A 10439-nucleotide genomic window follows, 5' to 3' on the forward strand; every position below is an offset into this window, starting at 1 on the left:
CCAAGGAGTTGTTCCCTCTCCATCTAGGCCACCATATTGCCAGGCTGGGTATGACTCAGAGGATGTTATCTGAAAAAGGTCTACAGACAAAAAAAAGGTTTCCCCTCCCCTCATCAGCAAAGCCCACCCTCTTTTGTCAGTTATAATTTACAAATACTTAAGAGGCAATTTTTAAACACATGACAAAAAATTTGAACCATACCTTAACATCTTGTTTTGCAGTCATACAAAGGAAAAATATTTTTTCCTACACTAAAAAAGAAACTTGCTCATACACAACTAAAAATAGAATCTTACTTGATAATATAAAAGCTACCATCAGCAGAAATCCCTTCAGGATCATTAAGCCACTCCTTTGCTCTGAAGCTCCTATAGTAGCATTAAGTTATACTTAATCACCTGAAAAAAATTCCAAGAGAGAACCGCACACTACCATATCCACGCAATTTTAGTGTTTAAATATATTCCCAAGAGTTTACTAGGTCAGCCCAGTGAGCTAGACCAACCCCCAATGCAGTGGATCTTCATGAACTTCCCCCAGATGTCCAATTCAAAAATTGGGGGGAGAGAAGGCCAAAAACTAGAGGATTGGGAGTTACTTGCCAACTTGTAAGTTGAGATTTCTTTAGTTTTTCCATCCTAAGTATTTAAGTTCTCTGGCATGAATTATCTGAAATCATAAACTAAACAATTACCTAAACCCCACCCTCCCAATCCCAAGAGGTCACTGCCAACTACTATGTGGCAAAATTTGCCCCTCCCCTTTAATAAAAGGCATTTTTTTTTTTTAGAAGTCACATTTGAAAACTTAACTTCAACATCTGGCCTAGTCAAGAGCTTCTGAAGTTCTCCTGAGATGACTGAATATGAACCAAAGCTGCACTGCGCTGTACATGTCAGCTTCAGCTGGTATTACTCTTCCAAGGAAAAAAGCAGCTCCAGTCCCTGAAGGTGTTGGTGCCAACAGCATAGCAGTGCACGCCTCTAACCAATCTGCCAATAGTACTAGAGCATCTGTGGAAAATCTTAGAAAAAACACATTTTCTCCCCCACCCTCTTTCCCTGTGAAGACCACCCAAACTAATTCAAGTGTAAATAACAAGTTTAGGGGTTACAGATACTTTAAAAATCTGAGTAAGGGGTGGAAAAAAAGGATTACTACCAGCCATTTCTCCAATGGACAGCTCCGCCACAGACCTCAAAGTGAGAGCTGCTTCATGCGCTAGTGTCTAGAAACTGTAAACCTGTGATGCTGTGTTTATCCTGATACTGGATTTTCATTCTGTTACCTTGAGTCATTGCCTTTGAGATTCTAGGCAGACCTAAGGGGAGAAGAACTCAAGACATACGTTGCCCCCCGCCCCCACAAAACTCCACCCCCAAGATAGACACCCAAACTCCACAGAAAATCTGGGGTGAGCACAGTCGATTCAATTTTAGTGGACGCGCTGCCGAAGCGAGCACGAGGAGGACCGTCTGTTCACAAAACTAACGCTCATCGCCCCAAAGGAAAAATAACTGCTTACAAAACTTGCTGAAACTTTGCCTCAAAGTTCTAGGAACCTCATTTGGTCTCCCTCAAATCGGTTGAAAGTAAACGGGAACTTGCCATCTACCACTCCTCCGGGCCTTGGCCGTCTGCCCTCAAAAGCTCCAGACAAGACGCATGAGAAAACAAGCCTGAAAGAGAGAGACCTGCAACACCGGCCGCCGGCCCTCGCTCCCGGCAACCCACGTTCGTCCTCGAGCGCCCCGAGAGCACGGCAGCAACCGGTTACCATACTCGTCCCTACAGAACTCGGCAGCGCCGACCGCACGGATCGTTACCACACACTGGCTCGCCCGGGCCGGCTCCGGACGCCGCTGGGCCGCCCCCTAAGCGCCTCACACCGCGCCGGCTTCCCGCAGCCTCTCCTAGCTTCACCGCCAGACCGGCCAGGGCGCCTTCCTTCTTCCTAGCTTCCTTCACCACAGCGCACCGGCCTCTCCTATCTTCACCACGCACTGCTGCTCGGGCGCGCTCCTCAGGCCTAGCTTCACCACGCCGGCTCCCGGCTCCTGTCTGCCGCTCCCGGCCTCCTAGGTGCACCGAGTCCGCGTCCGCGTCGCGCCTGCTCAGCTGCCAGTCAAGGCCTAGTCCTCAGGGTTTACATCAGCTGAGCTCAGTCCAACGCAAAACGTCAGCTCGCTTATTCTTGATCTTGAATTACTTCGGCTATGAAAACGTCCTTTCACATGTCAAAGAACTAACTACTGCACGTGAGGCCTTCCAGATCTTAACTTCCAAAAGCCGCCTGACAGCTGACATGACTCCAGTCCTTTTAGCTTTGATTGCAAGTTTCTCTTCCTTCTAGCCTCTGACTAGTCTTCTCTGATGATCCTGCGGCTCTAACAAGTTTAAACGCCCTCCTCTCAGAAGCTAAGTTCTCAGCCACCAAAAAAAATTAAATGGATGGGCTTGTCACACGCACTGATCACTAAGTGTAACTTCCTTAGTATTCCTGTGCCTGTGCTTTTATCCAATTCTGTGGCTTTAAATTTTGCTCCCTTGTTTTTTCCTGGCTCGCTTTTGATTTTCTAGCTGCAATGCCCTGCCTGGACAGTGTTCTCAACCTTCTGTCTTCGTTTTCCACTGACTTTGTATCTGTGCCCTTAGTCGCTTTGATTTTCTAGTCTGTCAATACTTTCCCATCTTTCTACCTCAAAGGTTTAATTTGTCTTTTAAAAGGCGTATATTTTTTCTATCTTCTAGTCTTCTATTTTCTATCTATCTTCCGTCTTCTATTTTCCTATCTTCTATTTTCTAAATCTTCCATTTTCCTATCTTCCTATTTTCTTCACCTTCCTGTATGTCTTCCGAAGTATCCACTTGAAATCTCTAATCTTCTTTCTTCTAATTTTTATCCTACCACTCCCAGTTAATATTTCCGTCGATTTTTTTAGCAAATAATGCCGCTTAAGATCGACTAGGCTTCAGATGACGCAATCTTTGCGGCGCCACTAATTTGAAGGTCTCGAGTCACCTTCAATTTAACTTTTTAAAGTAGCCTTTCAAGTATTTTAATCCCCCACAACTTTAAATTTAGGTTCAATAAGTCACCTAGCTTTTAACGTCAATGTTAAAGGCTGCCGTTCAACTTAAGGCTCTTTTAATTCCGGACTGCGCAGCCCCGTCTCTCTAGGCAATGTTTCCTTTCAACTCCATGAATAAGTTTCATCTCAACCCCCTTTATGATCTAGAAATACCCTTTTTCTTCTCTCTTTCTTTCTCAAGCTACTCTTTAGGTAAGTCTTCATTTCTCTTAACATCTATGTTATCAAAATTTAGGCTATTATTCTAAGCAGTAGCTTAACAAATATTTTCACTATTTTTCCTATATCTGCGCTAGTTTTCGCTTTTTAACAGAAAAACTTATCTGCCGTCTCCCCCCGCCGCCTGCGCCGTCTCTGCGCTCGCTGCCTGAATGCCTGCCGCGGAGCCGGGGGAGGCGTATTTATAGACCTAGGACAGCTCACCCCGCTGGAATGCGATAACCCTCCGCAGCTTTTGTGAAGGAAGCAAAATAGTTCCTGGGCAGGGTTAAAAATAGAAACTGGCTTATCGGGAACGCTTGATGTCACTCTTCGTACGCCGTGTGCGCAGACACACTCAAGGCCCATTAGCAAGTGCATCCCCGCTGAAAACTTAGGCAAAAGCCAGGAAAATTAATTTTAATTTTAACTCGGCCAAAGAGCTCACAAGAACTCAAGAGCCATGGCTGGGGAGTTTTCAAATAGCACCCGAACACTGCTCTGGGGTCCCCGGAGCCGCGGGGGTGCGCCCGGGGCTTTCTGCGGGCAGGTGACGAGGGGCCGGCCGCGGCGGCCAGCGCAGCCCGGGGGCGGCCATCTTGGGGGAGGCAAAATGGCGCTGATCCCCGACGGCCTCCCCGCCCGCGCGGCGGCTCGGAGGATTCATGCCCGTCTCCTCGCGGAGCCGCGTGGGCCGGGGTCGCCGCCGGAGCGTTCACTCTACACGCGCAAACGCGGTTCTAGGCCTCGGTAGCCGCACTCACTGCTGCTGCCTGCCGGGGCCCGCGGCCTCGGGGCTCGCCTTGGACGAGCTGAGTGTCCCGGGGCCGGGGCCCTCGGTGCCGCCCGGGCCCCCACGCTTAGGAGGCCCGACTAGACGTTGTTAAATCGTCCTGGGCTCAGTCTTTCGTGATTTCTGCTCCCGGAGGGAAGGAGGGGGCGCCGCCAGGCCCCCTCCCCCCGCAGACCCGGCACGGCGGCCTTCCGGGCGCTTCTCCGTCGGGTGTTCATGAGCGTGAGGGGGGCTTGCCTAGGGGCTTTCGTGGCCCTTGATCTCGGCCATAGGGTCTGTGGTGTCCCCGCTTTGCTTCCACTCTGGCACTTCACGTGGCGGGGGGCAGGGGGAAGACAACATGGAGGCCGGAAGAGACCTTAACCCTGTTTCGCCGCCTCCGAGAGAGCGTGTGGAGCGAAGCCCTGGACCCGAAGCGACACCTCGGCGCCCCGGGCCTAGCCTGGCGCCGGGGGCTCCCCGGACCCGGTCTGCAGGCGGCGAGGGCGCTGCCCCGCCGGGTCCCGGGCCGCCAGGCGCACAGCAGGCCGGGTGGGGGCGGGGCGGGCAGGAAGGCAGCGCTGCCCCCGCCCGCGCGCGCCCCGCGCAGGGATACGCAGTCGTGAGCCGCCGCCTCCCTTTGTGAGTTGCGAGCGGGGCGGGCGGGCGCCGCCGGCTCTAACCGGCTCCAGCCGGTTCCCGCCGCCCCCGAGAGCCGTGGCGGTTGGCGCAGTGCGTCACTGCGCACGCGCGCCCGGTGCCGGGTCCGGCTGTGGACGTGGGGGCGGGGACGCCGCGGGCCGGGGGCTACCTGGGCGCCGCCCGGCGCGGGTCCCGGCCTTCGCTTCCGGGCCGGGGCCGCCTTTCCTCCCGCCCGCCCACGTCCCCCGCCGCTGTGGTCGCAAAGTCACCCTGTAATTAAAGAGGGGCACGTGATCCCCTGTACTCAGCAGTTGGCGTGTTTATTGCTACAGCCCTGGGGGTGCCACGGGTCTCCCCAGTCCAGGACCGGCGAGGAAGGAGGGGCCTCACGCCCACCTTTCTGGCAAACGGGGCGACTTAAGTGGTGAACTCGGGGTACAGAGGGGGCCACAGCCTGCGCGCCCCTCCTCCCGCACCGCGAGGCCTTTGTCCTGAGCCTGCAAATGGCCTGTGTTGGTCCCCAGGGGTAGGCCCCAGCGGCGTCGCGTAGTTCGGGGGCACCTAAACAAGGACCCAGTTTGTTCGGTGTCAACGTCCAGTTTCTAAGGCCCCTTTGGCGCCTGTACAGGCTGCTGGTGTGAAAGGGTCGGGAGCCGCCCTGGGGGCTCTGGCAGGCACAGGTTCTGTCCCATGTGCTAACCTCCCCCCTCCCGGCCTCTTCCCAGCCCCCCAAAAGATGGGCCCCTTTGAGAAGCCGTTCTAAATGGACCCTCCAAAGCTGTCCTTGTCTCCTCTCTCCCTCCCTCCCTCCCTCTCTCCCTCTGCTCCCTCTCAGTGGAATATTCCTGAGCTGCAGATGGCTCCCTTCGGAAGGAGACTTGGTGTTTGCTCTGAACTGGAAAGTTTTTAGTAGAATGTCAGTGCTGGATGGAGGAAAACTGAATCAGGTCACCTCGTTTGACAAAACGGGGATTTGGGAGCCTAGGGAGTTTAATTTTAAAAGCAGACGCAGCTAATTACTACCAGAACCTATCCTTGAGTCCCTGAACTCTGACCTGGGGTTCTGCTTGCTCCCCTGGCCCCCTGACCCAGCACTGTCAGCCTCCCCACCTGCATTTTCTTCCAGGGCCCCTCCTTGGGTTCTATCCCCACCCCCGACCAGCGAGAAATTACTTTTAATGCTTGTCGGTGTTGATAAACTATAGTCAACCATATTTTCATAGCATTTTTCTTATACTGTCAAAGTGACTTTGTGTCCTGTGATTAATTCTCCCTGGGTTTGAGGAAAGAAATTGAGACTTTGAATGTGACTCAGCACTCAGGATCTCTTATGCCAGCCATGGCTTGCCAGAGCCAGAAAGAAAATTCGAATTTTTTTCGCAGTTGCTAAGTGAGAAATAGTTTATAGACGTTTATGGACACTGGCATTTTTACTATTTAGGCTTATCCAATTGCTGCCTTCATTTCTCCTCGCTCTTGCCTCATGAAACAGTGTCTGCCTGTCTCCAAAATAGTCCAGATTCCTTCCTGCTCTCTCTATATAGTGAATCTGTTCTCTTCTAGAAGATTTGTTTAAACAAAATGGACTAAAATGGCCATGGCACTTTTCTCTGCCTGCATCCAGAGCCTTTTAACTTCAGAATGACCACAGCTGTTCTCTTCACTGGTAACATCACTGATTATTCTCCTCCTCCTCAGTTTCAAACCTAACCTGCATTTGGGTCTCAGGACACAAATATTAGAGGACAAATCCATTTCAACTGTTGGTTCATGCGTCCCACTCTCCACCCTAAAAAAAACCCCAGGCTAATAATAGGAGCCCTTGGTTCTCCTTTCTGGCCATCACTCTGACAAACAGCCAGTGTCCTTGGGCACTAACCCAAATACCGTCAGTGGTAATTTTCTTATATGTACAATGAGGGGTGCCAAGCCTAGCAAATACAGTAAACAAAGAGATGGAAGCGAATGTGGAAGGTTAGGTGTCCTGGAGGTGGGCGCTGCAAAAGGCTAACGTGGCAAAAGTTTAGAATCAGGCATCCAGACCTTCTGTCAGCCAGGCCCTACAGAATCCTCCAGATTCCTGTCAAGCCAGAATCCTCCAGTAAATGCCAGACACCACTCCACCTCTTCCCTTTTTAGCATAGACCTGTCAGGCTTTAATTAAGAGAGAAGCTTCTAAGGGTTTGGTGTCCAGAGGCCTGTCTGAGTGAGTTTTCAGCCACACCTGGATTCCTCTCAGGCCTCTTTTGTTTGATTTTTATCTAATTTTAAATTACAGGAGACTCTTCTGGAAATGCAGGTCAGAAATAAGAGGCATGGGGAGTCCAAAACAGGTTTCTTGTTTTCTAAAATACTGTAGGATTGCAGCTCCCAGCCCCTTCCTGCCGCCCACCTTCCCAGACCTGATCTCTGAAACCATGACTGAACTCGTGATTTGCACTAATCTCTCCTATCTCTCTCTGTCTCTGTCTCTCTGACCAGTTCCTGTGGCAGGAAAAACCCAGAAATGATGTAGTGATACAGGTCAGAGCTCTGTGATCTAGAAGAGAAAGCATTTTTTCCTGGGGATTTTGGACAGTTAATAATCTAAAATCAACCGTGAAACCCACCGGACACACCCATTACCTCGGAGAGCTGAGGGCAATTCCAGCAAAAACAAGTCATAGAAGCTGGAAGTGGCTGTTGGGCAGAAGTAACAGAGGCTCCACGGGCACTGAACATCACTAGGCAGAAGAGTACAGGAAACATTATCCTCTTGCCTCCTCAAGAGAAGCAACCATCTTCGAAATGTCCATCCACTTAAAAGCAAGGGTTCCTGGTGGGGAAGGATTTTCTCTCTTGAGTTCCCCACCCCCAGCCCAAGAGCTCACTGCTCCTAGTTCCCGTGCTTAGTTCTTCACATAATGTCCTGGTTCCTGGGCCCAGCAGCCTGTTGGTGGATCTTTCCAGAAGACCTGGCTGAGGAAACCCAAGAGTCGCCCCTAGGCTATAGGAGGACAGACAACAAAGGGTAAAACATGACTCTGCAGAGGAGCTGCTTGAGCCCCCATCTTCCCGCTTCAGAGCTCTGGGAGGCTCCTTGGCTTCCTCCAGAATTTCTATACCTCCTGTCCTCAGGCTGTCTACCCTCATTCTGGCCTCTCTTTGGGGACCTCTTCTTGGCACTTCAGTCGAAACTTCCTGCTGACCTCCTCTCCTCAGCAGAGAACAGTCTGCCACACTTCCTTGGCCCCTCCATGGTCCCTGGTGTGCCGGCAGGACCGTCAGCCCGGTGGACAGCTTGATTTTCTGTAACGCTGCTGTGCTATGTGCTTTTCATGCCCCATCTCCTTCCAGGCCCCTCTGTCACCTCTAAACAGATGAGGAAACTGAGGCCTAGGGATAAGTCTCTTGGTACCCATAGGGCCTGGCATACAACAGAAGCTCAGTGTGAACTGACTAACCTGTAGCAATGTTCACTACAGTAGTAATGTAACTGTGTAGTAACAACTAAACCTGTATCTTGGAATAGTGTCTTTTGGAATTAAAACCTTACATGGAACAGTGAAAAGAGCATGTATGGGTTGATGCTCACTGACCCCGTAACTGGTAGCCACCCTGGGAGAAGACTGTGGAAGGATAGTCATTCCCCGTCCTGGACTGTCCTTCCAGAGACTCTCGTGAGAAATAAACTGTGGTCATGTGGGGTTTTCAGCAGTGTGTGTCTGTTGTTGACGTATTGGAGGGTGTTAGAGAAGGAGGAAGAGACGTGACAGAAACGCCACTGCACGTCAGGATGCGTGAACTCGCTCTGAGCTGGGCTGCGTGAAAAACTGGGCACTCTTTCCTCTCTGAGGAACTTCTAGCCAGTGTGATCCACAGAGGCAGGAGGAGGCCTGAATGTCCCCTGAGCTCTCTGGAACTCCAATGACTTTTTACCTCCAGCCTAGAGGTCATTTGCTGTCTTGACGCTACAGTCCAACCCCCCTGGTGCTGGGGCCTCTGCTTACTCACCCCTGGAGCCTGCTGAGTGGACCTTCCTCAGTAGCCTGAAGGAACAGGAGGCTACTCAGTTGAGTCATATCATATTCTGTGCCCTGATCTGTGCAGTCACCCTAGAGGTCCAGGGATGTTTCCCCGAGCACCACCTCCCAGGATGATGCTTATGAAATGTTTCATAGTGCACATGCTGTCTGATGCTTGTTTATGTGCCAGCACATACAAAGGGGCAGAGGTCACCATGCCACAGGCATTTTTTCTGAGGTACATTTCTCAATACAGGCCAGGTAGAAACAGAAGCCCAGGGCATATGGGTCCCCCTGTGGGGCTAGGGCTCTCGCAGGGCCATACAGTGACTGAAGTAGAATGAACCTTGAGCTCCGGAGGTGATGGGAGCTCAGCTAAAAGCAGGGGAAGCAGAAAGGGAGTTTTAGAATTATCTAGAGAGGGATTTTGGACTCTATGTTTTGGGCAGAAGAAATGACTTCAGAGCTGGGAGAGGCCCTGGCTCTGAAAGCATTATGTGGCGGCTCTTTGCCAGGGAGCTGAGCTGGGAGAGGTGGGAGAGGCAAGGGCCCTGGTGTCCTTTGTCGCAGCTCTGGCCAGGGGTCATGGAGGCCTGGATTGGGGTGGTGGTGGCCATGAGACAGAAGAAGCAGAAATTTGCCTCCTCAAAATAAGTCTTTGGCAAGAGGTTTATTTCATGGGAGAGACTCTGAAGCCGGGTGGAGGTTGCTTCTCATGTTTATCTGTAAACTTGTGTCAGGGCCTCTCCCAGGAGATCTTTGATCTACTATAGTTTTCTGGTAACCTCCCTAAGTGACCTTCCCTTTCTCTCCTCCCTGCCCCCCCCAAGTTCCCAGTCCTAACTAAGCTATTTGAGATGGTGTCTGAAGGCGCTGGTGAGACACGCAGCCCCTCCCATGGAGACGGGCGGCCTGGCTATTATTACTGAATTCCTTTTTGGCTTTTTCTCTTCTTAAGCTGTCTGATGCTTGTTTATGTGCCAGCACAGAAGAACCCAGAGGGGTACAGGGTGATTTCCCTTGTACCCTGACAGAGGAAAAGTACAGAAGAGAAACCCGAGGCTGTCTGGGCTCCCCACTCTGAGCTCCTCAGCACCCCTGGCACTGCTGTAACTCCTGTTATTTACTCCATGACACATCTGCTTGGAATCTTCCTGACTCCTCAAATGAGGCTGGTTCTTATCACCCTGCCTAGACGTCACTCCTCTGAAAGGGCCTCTGACCGGCATATCCCGAGTCCTCCCAGGTCAGGCCCCACAGTGAGTCTGTCACCACACAGCCTATATTTTGCCGGATGATGTGTTTGTCAGTGTCACTCCCTCACACCTCAGAGGGTCAAAGTGGCTCCAGGTCTGCAGCCTGGCTGGCAGGGGAGGGTGGAGGCCACAGCTGAACCCGAAAAAGATACCCAGAAATCTCAGCTCGCTCTGAGCATAGCCGCAGGAGAGGCAGTTCTGGGCCAGCCCCCTTCCTCCCCCAGCCCTGAACAGAGGTGTGGACACCGTCGGGACTTTCTTTGGCCCCGCTGGTAACTGGACTTTATTGCTGAGGCCTGAGCTCCTTCTGGCTCGGCATTCCTAGGGAGAGCCTAGCTGAAGATGGGAGGGAGCTGGTGGGCAAGGAGAGGGGCAGAGAGAGCCTCCCAGCTCCTCTCTCCGCACAGAAGTCGCTTCTTCCATGTGGGAGCTTCCAGAGCTAGGTCTAGAAAACACTGTCGGAGAGGAAACTGC

This window comes from Talpa occidentalis, unplaced genomic scaffold (genome assembly GCF_014898055.3).
Source record: "Talpa occidentalis isolate TD23 unplaced genomic scaffold, MPIMG_talOcc4v2.1 talOcc4.17, whole genome shotgun sequence".
Lineage (NCBI taxonomy): Eukaryota > Metazoa > Chordata > Mammalia > Eulipotyphla > Talpidae > Talpa > Talpa occidentalis.